Here is a 24,240-nt window from a genome sequence, read left to right on the forward strand (position 1 = left end):
CATGACGTGTTTAGTTTAGTTACAGACCATTTTTTGGGTGAGTGTTTTGATGCTATACATAGACATATATAAATGTGCTAAACGTCCATTTAAGTAAAGGATAAAAATAATTAGTAATAAAAATACATGAATAAAAACAATGAATTAAAGTTTAAAAATATGGAATATCAACATTCTAAGATTGTTTAATTCTTGTTCTACATTACATTCTACATGACAAGACTTAAAATAAAATACTCATTTGATTTCATTTCATTTGATTTAACTTGGTCATAACTCCACATGTAAATGACCAAATATGCTGCCTTGCCTTGAAAAGGTCGGTTTAGGAATATTTTGTGTGGTGCCTGGTACAAAACATGTTTCCTTGTGTTTTTCTTTATATTACAGCTTTGAGCTTTTTAAGGAACCACCCACATGACTTCACCCTCTGAAATGTGTGATAACAGCTATGGATTAAACCTTAGTATTTTTTTTTTTAACTATCCAACATTTTAATTAATTTCTTATAATATCACCATTGGTACAATTTGTCAAATTTGAAATGGCATAATTTATTTCATATTTATCATCAATTATAGTTGTATATATTGTTTTATGCTTTATGATTTATCCATCAATCTTTTTTCTATGCCGCTCCTCCTCATTAGGGGTATGCTGGAGCCTATCCCAGCTGACTTCGGGCGACAGGCGGGGTACACCCTGGACTGGTCGCCAGCCAATCTCAGGGCACATATACGTAGACAAATAACTATTCACACTCACATTTTAAACAATTTAAATTTGCCAGTTAACCTAACATGCATGTTTTTGGAATGTGGGAGGAAACTGGAGTACCCGGAGAAAACCCACGCACGGGAAGAACATGCAAACTCCACACAGAAATGTCCAAGGGAGAAAGAATCGAACCCACGTCTTCCCGATCTCCAGACTGTGTCAGTGTGGCCAACATGCTAACCACTAGACCACCGTGCGGCCTTGTTTTAATTTTATTTATTTGAAAATGTAATATTATAATTTAATTATCATTTCAATAATATTACTTTTAATTAATATTTATATTAATCTTTCTATATGTTCTTTTTCTTCAGTTCTTTCTTTGTTTTCTTTAACATTGCACAACTTATGTAGTGTCAGTTATTTTGGCTAAAAAGATATGATGTGAATGAATTATCAGTGATATGTATGGAGAAGGGGTAGAATTAAATAATAATTAAATAATCTGCTTCTTCCTTCTCCTTTTTGGGCATGCTAAATTGTGCTGAATTGTTACTTGTACGCCATGTTTGAACCAAATACCCATATCATGCTATACTTCATGGCATTGGTTGAAGTGCAGGAAATCAGGAAATCCTTTAGTATTGTAGGTTTCACAGTCAAATAACGTGCGCCTGGCCTGATAATGAATCTAGAGCACATGTGTCAATGGAGGGCCGAGACACTGCAGGTTTTCTATCTGGCCAGTTTCTCCAGCAGTTGATTTAATTGATGAGCTCCTTCCTTCAAATTGAAGGGGGTGTTGATCATGAAAATCACCTGCTTTAGTGACCGGCTGGAAAGAAAACCTGCAGTGTCTCAGCCCTCCATGGCACGAGTTTGACACCCCTGATGTAGAGCATCAGGTTGGTAAAACATGCACAGTAATCTGTCCTCTTGCACATGGCTCAGAGGGCTATTGAACTGTGTGATCAGCATCCTTGTGATGCTGATCACGCGTGGTTCATTGTTCACGCCCGTGGTCAGAGGTTTTGTACGAGCAGGTGAACAATGTGAACTTCAGAGAAGGTGCCCGGAGTGCGCACAAACAAGCTACAACAATGTTGAGGGTGCAGAAACAGCAAAGCATGTCTAATTAGGAGGAGAGCAGAAGCTCAATACATGCCTTGTGTGGGACCAGGCCGCGTGTTCGAGCCCCGGTTCATTGTGAGTGAGTGAGCAGTCTTTTGAGAGTTTCCTTGGACGTTTATTGCAGAGATGTTTAGTTCAAGTTGCTGCCGCTGCGTCATTAGAAATATCAGCTTTCAGCATAGCTCTGAGTTTTACAACGCAGGGTTAACTAGCATGGAATTGCTTGTTTTTAAGACCTTTTTTAGACGGTGCATTGATTTTTGCTGAGGATGGTGCTTTTCATTAATCTCGCCAGGCATTCAAAGCGTGCCTGCAAAGCTTGCCGACATTGGATAAAGTCGCATTCGGCATGTTGGATCCTCTGATGTTTGATCCCAGAGGTCCTCTAATCTTTGCATCATCCTTCTTCCATCTTTAGCTTATAGCTAAGAAGCGTTTTCAGCCCACCATGGAGCTCTAGCCTGTTTGGACTTCAAAATGCATCTGTGTGGGACCCCTGCGGGTATTTTCATGGCAGTTGCATTAATGGCCAATCAAGCTTTAGATTTTGAAGGGCTTCCTGTGGTGTACACTGGGCATTGCTTTCCCCCCTCTGTGGTGTGATGTTGGCGCTCTTGACTTTGAAGAGAAGATGAAGAAATTGACCACTTCAGCACTAATCCAACACTTGAAGTGAATGAAGGTGTGAAACAGTACTGCTGAGGGGGTCCCTGTGTCCTTGTTCCAATTCGCAGAGACGGTGCTGGCAGTCTGACAAACGTACATTGCCTTCATTGCCTCCTTGGGATAATTTATCTGGAGTTTTGCAGTGTGATGTACTATTTCTAGTAGCTGGTCAGCTTGGGTTCCAGGCACATCAAGACAATACCATATGGGTGACTTAAACCACTGCTGGTTGCTCTTTGGTCGAGCTGTAGGTTGAAGATACACAGCTGGACATCCATTCATCCATCCATTTTCTTCTGCTTATTTGGGTCAGGGTTGCGGAGACAGCATCTCAATAGAGAATCCCAGATTCCATGGTCCCTGGCCACCTCTTTCAGTTCCACCTTTGGAACGCTGAGGCGTTCCCAGGCCATATGTGAGGCATAATCCTTCCAGCGCGTCTTAGGTCTGCTCTCGGGCCCTCCTCCCGGTTGGCCATGCCCGGATCACCTCACCAGGGAGGCGTCTAGGATGCATCCAGACTAGATGCCCGAGCCACCTCAACTGGCTCCTCTTGATGTAAAGGAGCAGCATGGCTGGACATGACAAAAATAGACTCACATTTCTGCTGCTGTTTCTCAGCTCTGGACGGTGCGATAATACACTCAACAATCTCCACTTACCTGCAGCACCTGCGGCCAACATGCTGAGAAGAAAATGCAGCTCTTCCATGGAATCTGAATCAGAATGGCCTTTACTCGTCGCTTATACAGAGGTTCAAGTGAAACTGTGCAATCATCCGTCCATACAAATACACCATACTATACCATAAGACGGGGGGGGTAAACAGGACAGGATGACTGGGCGATGGAGGAAGGAGAGGAAAGGGAACAACAAGAGGAGAGGGGAGGAAAAAACAGACAATTCCAAACTACGCTAAACTCGTACGGGGGAGTACACTGTGGGACTGTCAAAAAACCTCAGCATACATATGCACAAATAAGCACACTTTTTCAACATGAACGCGAGACTTGCACCAGCGGTAGGGATGCAAGTTGTTGTTGTTGTATATATGTTGGTTTATCACAGTCATCTCTTTGTGTCTGTTTTTGCAGTATGTCACCCCAAACCGAGCTGATGCAGCAGCTAATCACCTCTCCAAAATTCATAAAACTGAGAATGTGGAGAGGACAGGAGGCTTCGTGCCTAGCTTGAGGCCTTCCGTAATCTCTTGGCACTGATCGGCGGTTGTCTTGGCTTCAGGGTTTGGTCTACCTCCTAGAGCCTCCCCTCAACTTGCCGTAAATAGCGAGGGGCAGATGGAGACAATGAACAGGAGAGGACAATGTGGCGAGCAAAACTGCGAGCCTGAATAAGAAACAGTTGGTTGTCCCGAAGACAAAAAGAGCCAAATGGTGAGATGTTGCCGTGAACAGATTGGGGATGAATAGTAGCATGACAGTAGGAAACAAAACCGAGGCAACACTGCGGAGGGGAGATAAGGCTCCTTGTGTGAAGGTATGAGCACAACAAGAAGATGCTCTTTCTCACACTCAACAGGCTTTTCTCGCTTCATTTTTCTTTATTTATTTGTGAGCAAGGTGGCTAAAAATACTGGGAAGTAGCCTTAATTCTCAGCTTTAGAAAACACTGATAGCCCATCAGTGAATAAGACATCCAAAGAGTCGCTGCAACTCCATGCAAATGCTATCCCGTCCCACAAGGGGAAAATGTGTTTTGCTAAATTGCTGGCGGAGCTGCAGGTCGATGTGTGCTATTTTTTAAATTAATTTACTTTTTTGCATCTTGTACATCCTGTTGATGTTTAAATTATAAATGAATCCGCCAGATGAAAACACACAATAACTATACAAATAAGCAACGTTCCATCCCGATGGCCACGTTTATGGCGCAACGTCTCCCGCGTTTGCGTTTGGTGATGAGAATCTCTAAATTCATTACTATTTAATATGTTTACATTGCTCATAGATCTAGTTTGCCGGGGCTCTTGGGGAATGAACATGCATCATAAGTGAGTGCTTTTTCTCCACTAGAAGCAGATACCGTCAACCAGTCGCTCGGCTCTTTGGGGGTTTTACTATAGAGAAGTAGTAGTAGAAGTAGTCGCCATGAGGGAGATTGGAGTATAAAAGGGTGGAATGGAGCCTTTTGGATGACATGTTTTATTGATTCACGTGCACGGCAGGAGCATTAAGAGCATGCGTGCATGGCAGCGCTGCCTCCGTCACCGAGAGGACATCACCAGCTTTGCTTGGGTCAGTGAACACGTTGGGCTCGGCAGTCATAACTTTGGCAGGCACGATAGTGTGAATGTGACACCCTTCGAGTATTACAGGACACGGTAACACAATGTTTTTGGAATGAGCACATGGAGTACACACATTTGAAGCCAGTCCTTAATTTGTTTTATGAGATACCCTACTGTATAGTCAGAATAGGCGGAATAGCTTGGGATATTCATTGCTGTGGACTATTACTATGTTGCCTTACCTATTATATTAGCTCAGATATTCTTTGAAAATCAGTAGGCTTTGTCTGTGGTTAAGGAAAGGAATCTCTACACATTTAAATGGAATAAAATTGTGACATACAGTCAGGGGCGCCCTAAAAGGGGGAAAGGTTCGTACAATTCCAAGGGCCCTCAAAAGATAAGTACAAATTAAAATATGATTTTGCTATCTGGGTTGCATAACTGCATGAAATAGTCTGGTCCCGCCTTAGTTCACAGATCAGTGACAGAGCTTCGTAGCAGCCAGAGAGATAAAATGTTGCCTAGTACTGAACTAAAATATGTTTTTCAAAAAGGAAAGCGAGAAAGAAGAGGGAAGAAAGGCAAAAGAAGTAGACTGGATAGTAGTACTAGGGCTGTGTTGTAAAATGGAATCATCCAGTATTTAAAAACAGATTATGTCCCATTTTGAGTTCAAAAGGTAAGCAATTATTTCCTTTGTTACTTAAAAATAGTCTGGAAAATGTCAGCGGCATTAATGAGTGATGGGGCGCTTATGTAATGTAATATAATAGGTCAATATAAAGAAGGAATTGCCTTTCACTGCCGTGAGGCCTGGTGGTTCATCGGTTTAAGCATCGATGTACCAATGAGAAGGACCACTGTTTGATCCCAAGCTGTGACAAGTAACTTTTTTTGTTTCTTATATTTTCAATGTATTCATACTATTCCAAAAACATGCATCTAACTAAATTCAGGTTTGTGTCAAATAGCATAAAAATAGCTTTTAAGGGTCAGTTAAGTCCTATACATGGAGTGACCACAGCTGCCCAGGGGGGGCAGGCCTAGTATTCCTGGTGGTGCCCCTCGGTACAGTGGAACCTCCGTTCAACTCTGTAAGATTTTCAGTTTAAAAAATGGCCTCTTACTAGCCCAGGATAGCCGTAGCATCTAAAGTATACGCCAGAAGCCGAGGTTGCGAGCTCATCACATTTATTGCAGGTACCGCAAGACAGTCCGACAGCATTTCCCCCAGCACACAGAACAGGACACAGACACCAATTCACCCATACCCCTGTATATAGTGAGAACCCAACCATAACTACTTAATGGGAGGGTGAGGTAGTTGCTATAGAAGTCATATTTACACCCTCCAGATCCCTTCTTCATGTCACAAATGCATTCCAATGCCAATTCATTTAGGCCTCAACCTCTGTACACGTCATCCTCTACATTATACAATATGTAACTATGTTGACAAAAAGCACGGCATAGTGAACCATCCCCTCCTCCAGGTGAAACTTGGAAGAGTCCAATTAGGGTGATGACATGCACCTGGCCTGCACTCACATGGGCGCGCTTCCATGCTTGTGCCCCAACCAATCACCTCAAAGAAAGGAGACACTGATGAGAAATTACAAACAAATAACTTCTGTGAAAAACCAACTACTTAAAGATCCAATCATTAACAGTTAACAGAGATTAATTGGCAAATAAATATGATATACTAGTATCTAGTATATTATTATATTGTACACAAATAGAAAAGTGAGTGTGTAGGCGGGGCATACACCTGATCAGTGAGGGAGGGTTGACAGCTCCCTCACAAACTCAAACCAAAATGTACTCTAACCAAATACATTTTCCCAATAAGAAATTATGTAAATCCAATTAGACTGTACCAGAGATCCAAAAATGTTAGCACATAACACCTGTAGATAGTTTTACAATTTTACAATTGTACTTTTTACATGTAGAAAACCATTTGAAATGCACACAAATGAGGAAGGGTTAGTGTAGCGATGAATGAACATTTAATGTCACTTTTGCCTCGATTGAAGACGTGATTGTTGATAAATACAGCTAATAGGCAGCGAGATCCACACAAACACCACCTTTATTTTTTGCCATTAGTTATTTTTTCAATCCAATAGTGTTTCTGGCCTTCTTTGTCAAAATGCTGGCACCTGAAATTTTCACTAGAAACTTATTACACAGCCGTGATCAATAAAAGCGGAGTATTGTCATTGTGATCACTGTATTGGAAGTGTATATCACACTTCTCCCTGGCAGAGTAAATCTGTTGAGCACTTGACGGCATTTAAATCTACAATTCTATCTGCTTTAAAGGCTGGACAGGACAGGGGTAAAGAAAAAAAATAAAATAAAATAAAAAAATAAAAATAAAAGCGGAGATTTGCGGCGTAACTGTGTTAGCTAGCAAAAAATTACCGAGTCAACCTTTGATGACATCATAGACAGCAGCGGTACAATGACTTCCGGTTCCAGTTTCCAAACTAACAGCAGGCTGCTAACATGAACCAAAGGATTCTTGATTGACGTAGACCAAAAATCAGTTTCCCAATGAGGTTATGAAAACTTAGCAAGCTTGAGCCATTTGATCCGTCTTTGTAGAATATCCTTCAAAATCTATAAAGTTGTTGTTTTTCTGAGATGTTGGACTTGAACTTTTCACTTTTGTTTTTTTCCCTGTCAAGGGTCGCCACAGTGAGTCAATCGCATGAATGGTTTTGCTTTAGTAGCAACCTTCGCTTGGAATCAAGCCCATGCCCTTTGCCATGAAAGGCAGAAGCATGTACCGTTACACCACCAGGGATTGAGACAGTGGACAATAGTCATCTGTGACTAAGGCCCGATCCAGTTTCAGATTTGTTAACAATCTGTCTTATTCCCTGTTCACATTGGGTTAGCGTCACAATATTCTTACCCACAGAAATGTAGAGATACTGTAGTTTGATGATGTGTTTTCATGTGTTACTTTCAGAAGATTCCATTTGGATTTTTGCATCCGATCTAATGACTTTAGAAGTCTCCTACCTACGCTCGCATGGTTCCATGCAAAGTCTGACCTGAAATTGCTTTTGTCAGGTTGTTAGTGTGGTTTATTCATGAGTTACAAGTAGTTGGGTTTGGGTTTTTTTGGTGCTGATTATGCAAAACACACACTCGTGTCGGCAGGAGGAGTTGTGTGTGTGTGGGAGGGTGTCAAGTGAGTTACAAAGACTAATTAAGGTTGCGTATCACTGCAACTAAAATCTGTGCACTCCACCTGTCTTCATACGCTACATTATGCCTTTATTTTGGCTAATGTTGTAAAAAAATATAGGTCTCCCATTATTTTGGTCTGTATTTGACTGTTTCAGGCCATTCAAACTGCCTTTAAAATCTATCTGATGCATTTTTGGACGACCAATACTTAAAGGGAATGAGAGGTAGATGCAGTATGAGCACACTAAACACAACCTTGCATGAAATTTTCAGGTCAAATAATATGATGCTGGACTATGCTCATTGATCTTTGTGGCCTAATAAAACTGCACGGTCCTTTGAGAAGAGGAAGAAGATGTGGTTGTGTGTGTCTGGGAGAATTGTCTCCACTGGAGTAAGGACACAAGTTTGAGGAAGGCATTAATGAATAAAACATGCTTGCTCAGCAGCATTAACCAGAAAGGAGGAAGACGGGGGCTAACTTTAAAAGCACAGCACTCTCATAATGCATGCTCCATCACTCATTAGAACACTATTGACTCTCTAACCACATCCTCTGGATTACACCCATTCGGAAGAAGAATATAACAATAATGCCTCGTTATTTCTTCCCTTTGTCTCACACTGTGATCGTTTTCGCTTGTCATGTTCTGTCAAGCAGACTTGATCATGCAGCCACGCCTTGTGAATTACCTCCAAATGTCCTCACAGCCCTTAAAGCCCGTCTTAGCTTCTGTAGGCCTATTCTATCACTGAATCTGAATTGTTAGGGGTGAGTCTACAATATGTAACTAGGAATGGGCATTTTAATACATTTGCTGTATATACAGTATAGTGATGTATTTTTGTGATACATATATTTTATTTTTCGTGAAATGATAGATGCCAGAACAGAGGCCTGAGGCCCACAGCTAAGTGTAAGATAACAAAGTCCAGCCTAATGATGAAACATCTGAAAGCAGTTTTGTGGCAGTCAATTCAGCCGTTGAGCTACATTCCAGAAGTCTTTACACGATAATTTCACTAGCATAGGGAACCTCAACCCATTCAGTTTCCTACTATCTGTTGTATTTATTGCAACATTTACAACAAACTAGGGCTGCCTTCAACTAAGGATTTTCATAGTTGAATCTGATTTGTTAGATAGTGGCCATAGTGGTGTATTGATTTTTTTTTTTTTATCAGCACTGCTAATGGCAATCCCTACAAAATAAACAGATCTCATTTGCGATTTTTCCTTCCTCAAAGAAAAAGGCTAAAACACCCAGATAATCAAATTATCATGGTAGGTGTGCAACAACTGTACCTTTATTTATTTGGTGACACAAAGTGCCTTTGGTCTTGCCGGTTTCAGCCGCTATTCTATCAGCCTGAAGTCATGTCTCGGTGAAAATGATGATGTTGCAGTCCAAAAGTCTCATATTCCACAGCGCCTTCCTTTGCCTTGTTTATGTTCTTGACGCCGCTTGCGAGCACTTCCGCCCAGCTGGGTGGTGTTTGTAGACTCTGGTACTCTGGAGATCGCAGGAGTCAATGATGCTGCAAAATCCAATATCCAACAGCTATTCTATGAGTAAAATACTACAAAACTGCAAATCTGGAAGTGATGCCAGGCTTCACTGTGTTGACTTGCTGCCATCTTGCGTAAGTATAGGTCTTCTGTTAAACACACAAGTCATTTTCTATTTTTTTTTTACACAAATGAAGCTGGATTTGTATCAAAATGGGATATTTATAACAAAAGCAAAGACATTCTATACAAAACCCGTGGCCACCTTTCATACAGTCAAAAGGATACATCCTTGATCACATGACATTTTCATATGATTCGACTGCGGCTGATCGTCCAATCAGCAGACTAGTCAGGCCTCAATCGTTTACATTTCCTCCTGTGTAGTACTGAAATCCCTTCAGTACAGAACAATACAGTTAAGCAGCAAACTAAGAAACTGGTATTTACCTGACAATGGTTGCAATCAGGTTTGAGCATGACGAACATTCATTTGCCATGATATTATCTGTGGTGTATTTCACATTTTTGCAGGTGATAACCTTCTCTGGTCATAATCACCATGGTTGTAAGATTGTATAAGAGGGGGAGAAGGCTTCCGCATAGCCACCACGGGCAGAATGGGACCTATGACCTCCAACATTTCAACCCTCTGTGCGTGCACCCCATTACGACTGATAACGACCGTTTAATGGGCTGATAAAATAAGATCTGCTGGCGGCGAAGACGTTCCCGTGCGTGAATTCTCGGGCTGTGGCACTCTCCAAGCCCAGGGTGTTGCTTTCTCATCAGTTTCCTGGCAGGGAACATCCATTTCCTCGCACCCTTCTCACTACTGCGACCTTCACATCTGTCAGGGCCTCCTCGAGTCGCTTTCACATCTTGCACGCTGCTTTAAGCGGCACTCGTGGCTGTTGCAGGTAGCCTTTGCCGCACACTGTGCTACAAAGAAGCTAAATTCTGAGTTGTGGAAATGCAAACTGGTGTATTGTGCATTTTCTCCTTAAGGTTATGAAGAGCCTTTAATATCTGGGTAGAAGCAGCCAGCCTGTGGCCATGCTTAAATATTCTTTAACATAGTTGTGCATACCTAAACGTATCTATTATAAATGTATACATCAACATCATTGAGAAGAATGAAGGTCAGTCATAGCAAGACAGACTACATGTTACAATAGAGTTTCAGCAAAAGTGTGAGGAAAGACTTACAGGCCATAGTGAGATTAGCCCTGATGTATGGTCTGCAGACGGCAGCTCTGACCAACAGACAGGAGACAGAGCTGGAAGTGGCGCAACTGAAGATGCTTTCATTTCCATTGGGAGTGACGAGGATTAGAAATGAGCAGATTGGAGGGACAGCCCACGTTAGACGTCTGTGAAACAAGGTCAGAGAGGCCAGACTGAGATTGTTTGGCTATGTGAGACGGAGGGATGGTGACGATATTGGTAGAAGGATGCTGGCGATTAGGCTGCCAGGGAGGAGAAGAAAGGGAAGGCCAAAGAGGAGGTTGCCAGATGTGGTGAGAGAGACATGCATGAGGTAGGACTGACAGAGGAAGATGGAAGGGGATGGCGTGATCCACTGTGGAGACCCCTAATAGTACAAGCCTAAATTAGAAGAAGTTGAGAGAACTCTTGAACTTGAGTTGTTTTGGTATGTAAGGCGATAGTAATAGAAACACCATGGAAATATTTGTGCTATAAACTGTATACCAAGTAGGGGTGTACCAGTAATTCTTGCATTCGTAATTTCATTTTTTGCTATGAAACGTCGGTACGATACAGAAGCGCACCGAGTTCCCACATGGTAAACATTAAGTGAGGGAATGTAAGTGTAACTGCCTCATGATAGTCACATACCTACTCTACTCCGCAATCAAATACAGTAGATATGTTCAGGTGTCCATAAAAATGCATATTTTTGACACTCTTATAAAGCCTGGATTATGCTGCTGCAACAAAGAGCCACGGTATGTTGACATTCTCCTCTTGTTTTGGATCAACATTTGCAGTAAAAGTGACTGTTATAATTATTAGATTAGCGTCATCTCCAGAACCCTGACAGTCTCTCTTCAATTGCTCCTGATCGGTGATCGATAGAACAGATGGAATCTGTTCATGGCCAAGTCTTTAGCCATTTCTCCAAGCTGCGACTACATTATCAACACTCCTGCTGTGTGTATTATTATTATGCTGTACATTTTATGCTTTACTATCACATATTTATTCAGTTAGCATGCTGGCCACACAGTCACAGGGAAGACCTGTGTTTGAATCTCTGCTTGGGCATCTCTTTGTGGAGTTTGCATGTTCTCCTGTGCGTGTGTGTTTTCTGCGGGTGCTCCGGTTTCCTCCCACATTCCAAAAACATGCATGTTAGGTTAATTGGCGACCCTAAATTGTCCCTGACAATTTTTTTCCTTTTTTTTTTAACAAAAATTTGCGAATTTGCTGGCAGGCGAATTCAGAAGTGATGGCTCACGCTATTGCTTGAAAACCCTCTTCTATTGTTAGTCTCCTGTTTGGGAACACTTGGCCTTTCCAGTGAAAAACATAATGGGTTTATGTGCACTTTTTGCAGACAATGCAAATTAATTCTTGTTTGCCCAAAAGGCTCATTATCTGCACATTTCCCCCCAAAAGACTGGATGGACCGGAGTTCCTGAGAGGTCACAAGATTAATTAAACACGCACTGATATCTTTAATTGCTTCTCAGTGTCAAGTGAATTGTTGTGCTCCTCTGAATTGTTTTTGTTTTGTCATTGTGAACTATTCCACAGCTTCTTTTTAACAAACATTTATCGTATTTACACGTCATTTGCGCTAAAGTTGCACAAATCTCATTAAAGTGAAAGAGTGGCACAAAAGCAGTCATTTACAGTGTATTTGTAGCAGCACGTCGTCATTCTCATTAGCCTGCATGCACGGATGGCTGCTGATCTGCCACGCGTTGTTATGGCAATGTCACTATATTAGCATTTCAATTCAGCCTTCCCGCAGATGTTAACTTGGTTAATATATAAGCTCAATGATTTTCTATCACGCCGTGTCCACTGGAGAGGCACTTCCACGCAAATATTCCACTTTCTTTATTTCTTGCTCCATTTGCTAGCACCTCAATCAGGATATAATTGTGCTGCGGACCGCTGAGGCAGAAAGCAAACACTTGGTTTTTCAGCTACTACATGTGACTAGCTGGAAAACCTTGGTAAATTATTCTTTGCAACACATTATAGTGTCCTTTTTGTGCTATGAGCATGATTCATTCAGTGGTACTGATTTTATGACAGTTCATACCAGTTCTTTCATACCAGATACTGTAAATCCATCTATTTTCTATACCACTTAAGCCTCTTGAAGGTCGTGGCGGTATGCTGGAGCCTATCCCACCTGTCTTTGGGCGGGGTACACCCTGCACTGGTCATCGGGAAATCACAGGACACAAATAAACAAACAACCATTCACACTCACATTCATACCTATGGACAATTTAGAGTCGCCAATTAACCTAACATGCATGTTTTTGGAATGTGGGAGGAAACCGGAGTACCCGGAGAAAACCCACGCACGCACGGGGAGAACATGCAAACTTCACACAGATGTCCAATGAAGATTCAAACTCAGACCTTCCAGATCTCCTGACTGCATGGCCAGCATGCTAACCACTAGGCCACCGTGCGCTCTTAAGGCGAAGTTGGGGAGGACAGTAACCTCCTGTGGAGCAGAAGGGCAAAAGCTTGCTTGATCTTGATTTTCAGTACTAGTACAGTGGAAAGCGGGGGGCTCACAGGCCTTCTGATTTTCTAGTAGAGGTGTCAGAAAAGTTACCACAGGCATAACTGGCTTGTGGCGGCCAAGCGTTCATAGCGACGTTGCTTTTTGATCCTTCGATATCGGCTCTTCCAGAATGAAAGAAGGGAGCGTAAGGTGGGCTTAGACTGTTGTGAGACAGGTTAGTTTTACCCTACTGATGTGTTGTCGGCCACCGATCAGTATCATCCGATTTCTGTGAAAAATCACGTGATCGGCATATGCCAATAAATGCCTTTCAACGCTGACTACAAAAGCCGAGCACCCCTGGCTAGTACTATTGCAGGCCGTAGCGACCCCTGCGTGCAGTGTAGTGTCTTGCCCAGACTAATGTCACAGTGCGCAGGCATGCTAAAACAAAAACAATCATGTCTGCCTTGTGGAACTTAACTGCCAACACGCGTCACGGAAACTATCTTGCGGTGGTAGAACGTGTAAAAGCGTTAATTTAATACGGCATTTGAAGAACAAATACTTGACGGAGTATGGTGAGTTTTTGAGGCTCAAGGTGTGATCATCAGTCAAACGGCAACGGGTGATCTGGCTGGTCTTGGCACCATGGCCACCCCCTCTCCTCTTGATGTACCACATACATATAAAAGACCATCCATCCATCCATTTTATTTTTTTCCTCACTCGAGTCGCGGGTACGCTGGAGCCTATCCCAGCTGACTGCGGGCGAGAGGCGGGGTACACCCGGGACTGGTCGCCAGTCAATCACAGGGCACATATAGACAAACAACCATTCACACTCACATTCATACCAATGGACAATTTAGAGTTGCCAATTAACCTAACATGCATGTTTTTGGAATGTGGGAGGAAACCGGAGAAAACCCACGCACGCACGGGGAGAACATGCAGCCTCCACATAGAAATGCCCCATCATCCTTTCACTATCTTGAGTTGGATCAACATTATTTAAAATTAGGATCGTGTTCTTAGTGAGAAATCTATAAATCTGTACTTTGGCTGCAACTAAGGACTATTTTCTTTGTCGATTAATCTGAAGCTTGTTTCGATCAATTGAGTAAATGTTCGAATTGTTTGATGGCATTGTCTTTTTCGTAATCATTTTCATTTTTTGTATATTGGTAATGTTTGATAGCAAATGCTAACTGGACGGTATGAACGCTACGTATCTAATGAACGTTATGTAGTTATTTTGACTGACACAAAAAACAATCAAATGCTAAAATAGTTATAAAGCCATAATAGTAACAATAGTTTTTTTTTCAGTTAATTGGCTCGATTAATTGTTGCAGCTCTAATCTGTACTTTTCTTGTGTTGAATAGATTTCAAAATTAGACAGAGAAACAATGAACATACAAATATTAAACCAAAATATTGACTTCATCCTTTGGAAGTTTTGTATTGAATAGTGCTTTAAATCAATTGTGATCTGGGTCTGACCCCAAAAAATCACCCTAAAAGTGAGGATTAATTCAAGCAAAAACAAACTAAATGAAAGTAAAATTAAACATACGTCCTATTACCTTTTATATTTAATACAAAATGATGTTGCTCTATTACTCTAATAAGCCCTCGTTTATAGCTGTTAATTGGTTCCAGATGATGGTTGATGATGAGAGAATTTCCACAAAGTAGGATTATAAATGTATTATTTTCATAGTTGTGTTGTCATTGACTAATATTTAATTTGTTTGGTGATCTGAAACATTTAAGTGTGACCGGCATGCAAAAAATAAGAAATCGGGAATGGGTAAACGCTTTTTCACATCACTGTAGTGTATATGCTGTCTTGTGCCAGTTCACTTTCCATTATGAGGCTGCACATATCTCCAGAACTGTCTCACACTCCCCTCTGCTGTGATTAAAAAAAAAATCTCACTTTAATCACACACTCACTCTTTGTGCTCCAAAAAAATCCTTTTGAGTGTGGCCTACATATTGTCTTTTTTTCAACTTCCCCCAAACTGCATACTGCAAAGCTCCCAGTGCGAAATGTGACACTGTTTACAAGACTGCTCCAGATTTTTTATTGAAGGACTATTATTGCAATCAGGCTTTGTCGCCATGTTGGAGCAAAGTCACCAATTTCCATGCAAGAATAAAACCAGTCCAGCCATGCGTGCATAAGTGTGCCAACATGAGCTATGAACTCTTCTATAGTTTTGAGCTGATTTCAAGTAAGTCATATCAGATTAGTGAAGGAAACTCTCCTCACTGAGGCTGGAGTGAGGACTGGGCACCTCTGCTGCTGATCAGCTGTCTGGCTACTTGAAACTGATTGTTTGTAGATGGGAGACGCTGGTTGATTTTTCCATCCTCAGACAACACACTCGGTTGGACTTCTTCTACTTTTTGGACATTTAATAATTGTCACGTCTTTGAGTAGTATGCCCAGTTGTTTTCTAACAATACGTTTTCATGGTGCCTTTGGCCAGCTGAAGACCAAGTTCAGCCGGTGATGCTGCTCCCTCCTTTGTTGGCTTTGTTGTACTTGGTGTGAATCTCATTAAAGAGACTAGGCAAAGCAAGTTCATTTATAGAGCACAATTTGTACACAAGGTAATTCAAAGTGCTTTACAGAAACGAAGGGTAAAATCACTTCATAAAAATGCAGATAAAATAGTTTCAGTTGTCAAATGCACAGTTGAATAGAAGTGTTTTCAGCCTGGATTTGAACATTGCCAAAGTTGAAGATTGTCGCACATCTTCTGGAAGACTGCTCCAGATTTTGGCAGCATAAAACTGAAACACAGTCTCACCGTGTTTAGTCTTGACTCTGGGACCCGCAGGAGACCACTCCCCGAGCTTCTCAGAGCCCGAGATGGTTTATGTGACTTTAACATGTCAGAGATGTACTTAGGCGCAAGACCATGAAAAGACTGGTACACAAGCAGAGCTGTTTTAAAGTCTATTCTCTGATCGACAGGAAGCCAGAGCAGAGACCTGAGTACTGGACTAATTTGGTCAGATTTACAGGTTCTAGTCAGGACTCACGCAGCAGTATTCTGGATGTAGAATGCTGACTATAGCTTACTATAGCTCAAACCTTTGCATCTGGGGTCCAGACCTACATAACACTTTCTTCAATGTTGAGTTTAAAAATCAGCTGAAATAATAACTGGTGACAAGAAACACATTATACAGTCAAACTCCAGTTTTCATATAATTCGGTTTTCATCAAATGTTCACAAGGGTTTTGCCCAGTTTGCGTACACTGTCTCGGTTTTCATACAGTATTGCACGGAGCAAACTAGTTCATTTGTTCATACTGTATTACTGTACTGTATTGTATTAGAATGCTTCAACAAAGCAGCCTACACGTTGCTGACTCGATGTCTGTGCATTGTTACGTCCGACGGGATCAATACTATATACAGTCCTGGCTTCATCGCGGTTCAAATATTGCTCCCTCATTCTATTGCGGTTTGTCAAAAATTAATGAATAAATGATGGCTGTTTTGTGATTGACTGTGGTGTGTTTTTCTTCCCCTCTGTTTCAAACCCATTCTTATGTTTAGGATAAATCAATGGGACGCTAATTAGTTAGCACTGTATACATAATTGCTATGTATAAATTGGCGGGCATAGCCTGCATACAAGCGGTGCGCAATGTGATGTAAATAAAGCTAGCAGCACTGTCGGAGTGTACATCTATGTTTGGCAGATGCATGTCAGAATGACATGAATATATCAATCAAGTGACAGACCTCATAGGATGGATGGATGTTAGACTGATCTTTTTTTTTTTTAATGCCATGTGCTATCGACTCACATTAAGCCCTGGCCACAACCCACCGTGCGTGTTTTTAGTCTGTACGTTTTTTGGGGAAGCCACGCCCGCCACGTTTTCTGAAAACATGGGGAGGCAGTGGCAAGAGCAGGGAGGGAGGGAGGGAGGACGTGGTAATTGCTTGCAATTACGATCTCTGTGCGACTGCCACGTTATCGTACGGAGGCCGTACTTACACGTGCTGCTCACGTACGGTGTCCTTGCTCACTTGCATGTTGTAAGTGCGTGCAAGCGCAATGAACGTGAGTTTTTCTGCCCAATGTCGAGTTCATAGGATGACATTCTCAGGGTCTCCAGAATTCCCTGCTGCTGCCTCAAGATGCCACCCATTCCACGTCAGAGACTCCGGGTTCTGATGCTGCAAGAGCAGATTCAAGTGGCAGCGCACCTCCAGCAGCAGCCTCCTCATGATCAGACTCACCTGATGGCGTCACCATCTGACTCTTCCTCTCTGGCCCTCTCATCTTCCGCGGCCCGTTTCTGTTGGGCCTCTCTGGCCGTATCCGCTGCATTTTCAGCTGCAGACGCAGCTGACCCCTTTTACCCAGGTTTTTGCAAGAAGACAGCACGCACCTGCAAGTACAGTGGGTTGGGGGTGGGGCTTCATGTTTAAGATACTATAAGTACTCCAACAATTAGGTAATACAAGTATAAAGGTGACTATGGTGTGTTATTTCCTGTTTACAGGGCTCTAATAATGTTAAAACACTTTTAGAAGGCCATAAACAAGGTTTCTATGCTCTAACTATGAAAATATTCCATTAATATTGAATCCTACTTCGTGGAAATTCACTTCACGGTCGGGTCTAGAACCAGTTAACTACGATAAACGAGGGATGACTGTACGCTTTTTAAATGAACGACCTAAGAAGTGAACCTACAAAACATAGATGCCATTTTATTTTGAAAGAGACAAAGGTTTTCCCGCCTGGAGGTGCATGATGATGTGTTTCACGGCTTTGCCATTTCCTCGCTCGCTGTCAAACGGTCTGTAAACGACATTGAAATAAGTGTGTATCTGCGCCTCTGCAGTGTGTCGCTACACTCAGACGACGAGGCCATTTGATGTTTGCGCCTGCGAGGCGCCGACATTCTGATCAAACTGTGTCGCATTGTCTCGTCGCTAAATGTTTGGCGTGATGAAGACAATAGACATTTGAACGGAGTCTCGCCTGCTTCCCAAGCCGATGGTGCTTTGAGTGTCCCGTGAGGGCTGCAGGCGCTCACTCGCATGGCAACACACAGCTTTTCAGGCCCGTCAATTATTGAGGCTGCCAGTCGCCTTCAGGGACCTCTGGAGAAATCAGCATGATGAATGCAATCAGAAGGCAGTGGGGAAAAAAAATACAAGCATAAATGGCGATTTTTCACTGTGCTATTTCTGCATTTGACTTTTGGGGATAAGAAGTGATTTGAATGTAACTTATAGAAAACTGTCCCCGTCCCTGAATGCATTGGTCCACATTGGAGGCCCATTTTGGAGGACTCATTTTTATTATGAATCGGCATGAATGATTTAACACTGATAACTAGTTCAACACACAGCGAAACAAGAGCAGTGTTTTTGTCTCTCATTGAACTTTTATAAGCCCACTAACGGATGAGACTTTAATGCACCGCATAGATTCTGCCAAGATGCGAAATAACCCTGCAGAGTCAAGTTTTTGGGATGGCCCCTAAGTGGCTTCCCTGTGCTGAGCTGCACTTCACAAAAAGTAGCATCATTTAAAGTTTGCAAACATTGTGTGCTACGGAGGAAGGTTTCTTTTTAAACGCCAAATTCCAAGGTTAGCTAGATTAGAATGTGCCCTTTTTGTTGAGTTTTAAGGTTCTTTAAACCACATTAGAGGCCACATGAAGTGTCTCAACGGAACTTCATTGAGTTTGCACTTAACCATGGACTGAGTTTACCTTTACTGTGATATAAAAAACACTTTTGGGCCATTATTGGTGGCTTTACCTTGATGTGTTCTGTTCTTACCTTGAAGGACATGGGATGAGATGGGGGCTTAGGTGTGTTTCAACAAACAATGGCGCTATATTGCAATACAGCTGTCCCTCTTTTATAGTGGTTAATTGTTTCCAGACTCTACTGTGTTAAATGAATTTCCGCAATATTGGATTCAAGGTTAATAAATGGAATATTTTTGTAATTAGAGCATAGAAAACCTGTTTATGACTTTTTAAATCTAGTTTTTAACATTATTAGAGCCCTGTAGACATGAAATGACACCACTTTAGTCATCTTTACTCTCCTATTATTCATTATTTACACCACCTTGTAACTCTTATGCTCCAGGGACTGGAGACAGCCACTAGCTAGTGAGCTAACAAGCTAACTAGTTAACTTCTAAACTTAAGAAGCCAAAAACTTACCACTTCCACACAGAATGGGAGGATAACTTTTTTTTTCACTCTATCATGTCCAGGTTTTCCTCTAGGATTTTTTTAAGCTGCGGTGGTGGGCTTCAAGGAAGGGCGGACTGCCGCCTCTGTGCCGTGCCGCTTTTTTTTTTTTTTAAATGACAAATAGCAAGTTTTTATGACTTATTTGTTTATTAACTTTTTTCAACAACTAGCTGAACATGAACAGAGAACATAGCAAAACTGTTAATTTAATGGCAAAGTTGGTGAGAGCACTGCCAACATTTACATTTATTTTATTTACAAAGCACATCTTTGCTGAGTGTGCTCATTTGTCATCCAATACAGGTGTCATATTTGAATAGTACACTTTAAAAATTACTAGAAGGTAAAATAAAATAAAAATAAATAAAATAAGTAAAAATACTAGATGCCGCCAGCTCGACATGTAAACAAAAATGCCAGAAAGTGGAATGACATTGAAATGTGATCGATCACACATGCAGGCATAGATAAGCTTAGCATGTGACAAGCTGTCGTCAATTGAATACACATTTTACGAGCTATTGTTTATTCTCCCGACAATAAGAAACACAGTGAAAGTCAAAACAAGACGTGTCGCGTATCTGGTCACATGCGCAAGTGCCAGCAAGGCAGACAGGAGATTCCGGTGCGTGCTTATCAAATTGTTTTTAAACTAATTTTGGTAAATATGTGTGTAAATAATAAGCTATACACGTATCTGTATCGCATATATATCCATTCATACAATATATTACTTAAAATTGTTAAGTCATTTCAAATTGTAATCAATTACATGTAGCGGAAACACCGATGTCAGATATGCCATGGCTGACTTAATGCAGTGTTAAGGTAATGTAATGTAAGCTAATGTCTCTTTCGTTTTGTGTCTTTAGTGCCACCTAGTAACCATAATACCGCATATCACTTGTGTTTTGACTAATAATGGACCGTAGTCTAGCACGAAAGAGCGATCATGTATTAATTAATTTCTGAAAAAACACAACATAGCGAGGGAGCGACAACCAAACCGTGAAATTGCGATGAGCGGCTGTATAAATTGTAGCCTCTTGCAATAACAATACATGTCACGATATGTTGTAATGAATTATACTTGAACCATTTCATAACAGGTTAAAAAGGCTCCTCCTTTGCGTGCTTATGGACTATCTACTGTATTGCGTCATTTCCATTTTTGGACGTTATAGTATTCTCTGTCAAATGTCTTATTATTCAACTTGCAAATTTACTGTTCATAGCTGCTTCCTCTCCGCTGTAAGGTGGTTATAGGGAGACTTCTGTTAAAGTTTACTACGTACTTATCCTTGTGTTTTGTTACTTTACATTCAAGCTAGCTTAGCTATTAGCATGGCTTCTTGTCTCCTCTGGGGCTCTCTTGCTCGGTGTGTTACATAGCTTAGCCGCTTCGCTGTTTCTCGTCCTCCAGTGGTAACGATACTTGTAAAAAAAAATGTAGTTTATTTGCCGCCACGGAAGCGCGAGGATTGTTAACTTAAGAGGAGCGACTCAACACCGTGGGTGGACATATAGCGCCACCTCCTTCAGGATGCAATATTACTTTGTTCCCATGGGAAAAAAGGAATGACTGATTATTGACTTCCAGTAGAAGAGATGAAAATAAGCCATTATTATAAAAAAACAATAAAATAAACTGCCACCCAGGCTTTTTCTTTTTTTGTATTTGATCTAATTGGATACCTAATATTAGCACCGGTAGACGTTTGGTAGAACAATACCCTTTGAATAATCATGTAAGTAAATGACCACATTTCTCACAGCAGGGTTTGTTGGTAATAAAACGTGACAACGTGCAAAGCACGCCTTCCTTTTAATGAGAACACCAGCCGACATCATAAACTCACATTATGCCCCGAACACTGTGAATTAATGAAGACACACAACCTAAACACCTTTCACCTTATATTCCAGGTCCGTGTTACGACTTGTTTGATGAATCCAAACGCATCAGGCCCCCGCCCTGCATGCCAGCAGTGCCATACATTTGAGTTTAAAATGGGGCCCAGGGTGCATGTGTGACTGAATGTGTGGGCGTGGAGGCAAGTATAGTGGGTTGGAGCTGTGGGTTAATTTAGCTGTTCTCAGCAGGTTGTCTTGAGGGAGCTGCTAATGTGGGCGGTATGTGTGCGCCACCGTGTTTCCTTTCCTAGCCAGCATCCTCGCTGCTGACCTTGGCATCCTTAATTTCCCCCAATAGTGTCCCTCTCCCTCGCCATCTTTTTCCTGTCCTTGCAAAGGGAGATGCTAACGTCTCATGCTAGCTCCTCCTTTGAAGGGGATCCAGGCGCCCGCGTCTTTCGGAGAAACTCATCTCATCTTTGTTTGTGCTACCTTGTATAATATATTCAGTAATCCCTCACCACTTTGCGCTTTGAATATCGCGCCTTCACTCCATCACGGGTTTTCAGAAATATATGAATAAATCATAATAACACATGCTGTTTTGTGGTTGAATATTATTTTTAAAAATGCATATTTAAGCATATTTTACTTTTTTTGCCTAAGTTAAGCATTTTCTAGCATAAAAATGGCTGAATTAACTAAAATACAAATAAAAGGCATTCAGAAGACGCATTCAAAGACATCGTGATGATATGTAGTATTCTACACTGGTGTCAGTCATGTTACCGTAATGCTCGGTGAGACTTGACTGCTGGAACAACAAGCTTTTACTAATACGAATACTAATACTAATATTACTTCTTTTCGTCTCACACCAGGCACAATAATTCTTAACACTGGCTCCTGTTGCGGCCGTAACCCACAACAAGCTAAAACTCAACTCTGAACTCCAGACATTACCTTGGTACTTCTTGTCCACCCCCCACTTAGTTCCCCTAACATTGAAACACATTTCCAGCAACACACACGAGCAGGAGTCTTATTTATCTTTTAAATTGCTTATTTTCTCATGTTATATCTGCTATATTGGGTGTAAAGGTGACTATAGGGGTGTTATTTCATGTCTAGAGGTCTCTAATAATATTCAAAACTGTATTTAGAAGGTTGTAAACAGTTTTTCTCTGCTCTATGACAATGTTCCATTTATAAATAAGGACTTCTACTTTGCGGAAATTCACTTATCACGGTTGGGTCTAGAACCAATTAACCACGATAAACTTGGAATTTCTATGTAGTCCTCCATGCCACTTACCCCCCCGAAACCGCACCGTGTCCCGCCGGGGTCCCGCCTCACTATTTGAGAAGCACTGCAATATAAGAATACTGAATAGAACCTAAATATTAAACTATGTGCAAGAAGACAACATTCATTGACCTTCATTGATCTCTATGCCATCTACAGCCACTAGGGGGTGCATTTGCATGGTGTTTGGGCATTGCCATGGTGTGCTGTGATATATTAACTAGTGTTTTATCGTAGCTTGCAGCCTGGCGGGTGATTAATTCTGCTCTTATATAAACAAAACATACATTTACATAGCACGGCGCCATCTCTCAAGCGAGGATCAATGATGTTCATTCATGTTGTCATCTGATATGACATGGCGCACAATGAGAGGATGATGCAGGCTTCCTGCAAGCTGACACGAGCTGCCGAACGTGGAATAACACACACAAAGCGTTGATATTGCGTGTGCTGATGGAAATGTCTCTGTTTGCCTTTCAGACTCCATCTGTTTGGGCAGCCATCTTCACATCTGTGCTCCTCCACCACGAAGGTAAGTTTATCTCTGAATAAAACGTGCTCCTCAGGAGGGGTAACAGCGGGGTGCTCATGCATCACTGGTTATAGATTTTAGTAACCGCTTGCAGGCCGTGACTATTGGCGGTTTTATGAATGGACTTAGAGGTCAAGGAGCAGCTGCTTTCAAAAGAGGCTGTGGCGGATGTGAAAGTCAAGATACTATACTCTAGTTAGAGTCTATTTTCATCTAAGAGGAGTGTAGCATGATGCTGGCACACGCACATACGCTGATTCCCTGTGAAAGATAGCTCTTACGTATTTAAATGCACCTGCAGGTACGCCGACGATGGCGGCTCACTATGTGGGTGGCTCTTCAAAATAGGCCAACAGAACACGATGTTCTTCTCACATTCATCTTATTTGAATCTGCCCACAGTCGCTGCAGATTAGAGCGCCGCTCGCAAGTCAGGCTTTTAAAGAGATGCGGGATAAAGAATTAATGAACGTTAGACTTTTGGCTTGCCAGCCTTACTGTACGTGACTCCACAGTGCTGCCATAGCAATCACAACATGTCCTTGATTATGATGCACCGATTAGCATCTTAAATGCTGCTGTTCTTATACACAAATGCATTAAGTCATATGTTTGTGAAATGCATTATGTATGCTTGAGGCCATTTGCTGGTGGAAGGGTATTAATATTGATATGAGTAATATTTAGTCTTGGTAATTTATGGCTTTGGATTTTGTTGAAGAAAATACTGTTACGAAGCCACAAATTCACCAAAAACCTCTGAAATTAAATATGTAGTCAAACTGACATGCTAACTGCTTTTGACATACATGTCTAAATACTCAAATAATATTCAAACCAAAAGCATTACATTTGTTCAAAATGTTCATAAAATAAAATATGTTGAAATGACAATATTTTGATCTATTTCAAATTAGTTTCTATAGCAAACATAGCCTATATTTCACTTATTGTTTTATTATATGTGTATGTATTATATTATGTTATGTTGTATATAAAACGATATAATTACTAATATACATATTTTTTCTAGTTATGATATACATGTTCTATATTATATCACACACAAATACATATTA

At 41.4% G+C, this 24,240-nt stretch overlaps 1 protein-coding gene across 5 annotated transcripts in view; it reads left to right on the forward strand.

The window, feature by feature from the left end:
• The window catches only part of lingo2 (leucine rich repeat and Ig domain containing 2), a 252,837-nt gene that overhangs the window by 30,591 nt on the left and 198,006 nt on the right, over positions 1-24,240 (forward strand). For all 5 annotated transcript variants that reach the window (XR_008572877.1, XM_054791870.1, XM_054791871.1 and 2 more), the window contains exon 2: positions 23,110-23,161. The gene's annotated coding sequence lies outside the window, so the exon portion shown is untranslated. The remainder of the gene's footprint in view (positions 1-23,109; positions 23,162-24,240) is intronic.

The sequence above is a fragment of the Dunckerocampus dactyliophorus genome, chromosome 11, assembly GCF_027744805.1.
Source record: "Dunckerocampus dactyliophorus isolate RoL2022-P2 chromosome 11, RoL_Ddac_1.1, whole genome shotgun sequence".
In the NCBI taxonomy this organism is placed as follows: Eukaryota; Metazoa; Chordata; class Actinopteri; order Syngnathiformes; family Syngnathidae; genus Dunckerocampus; species Dunckerocampus dactyliophorus.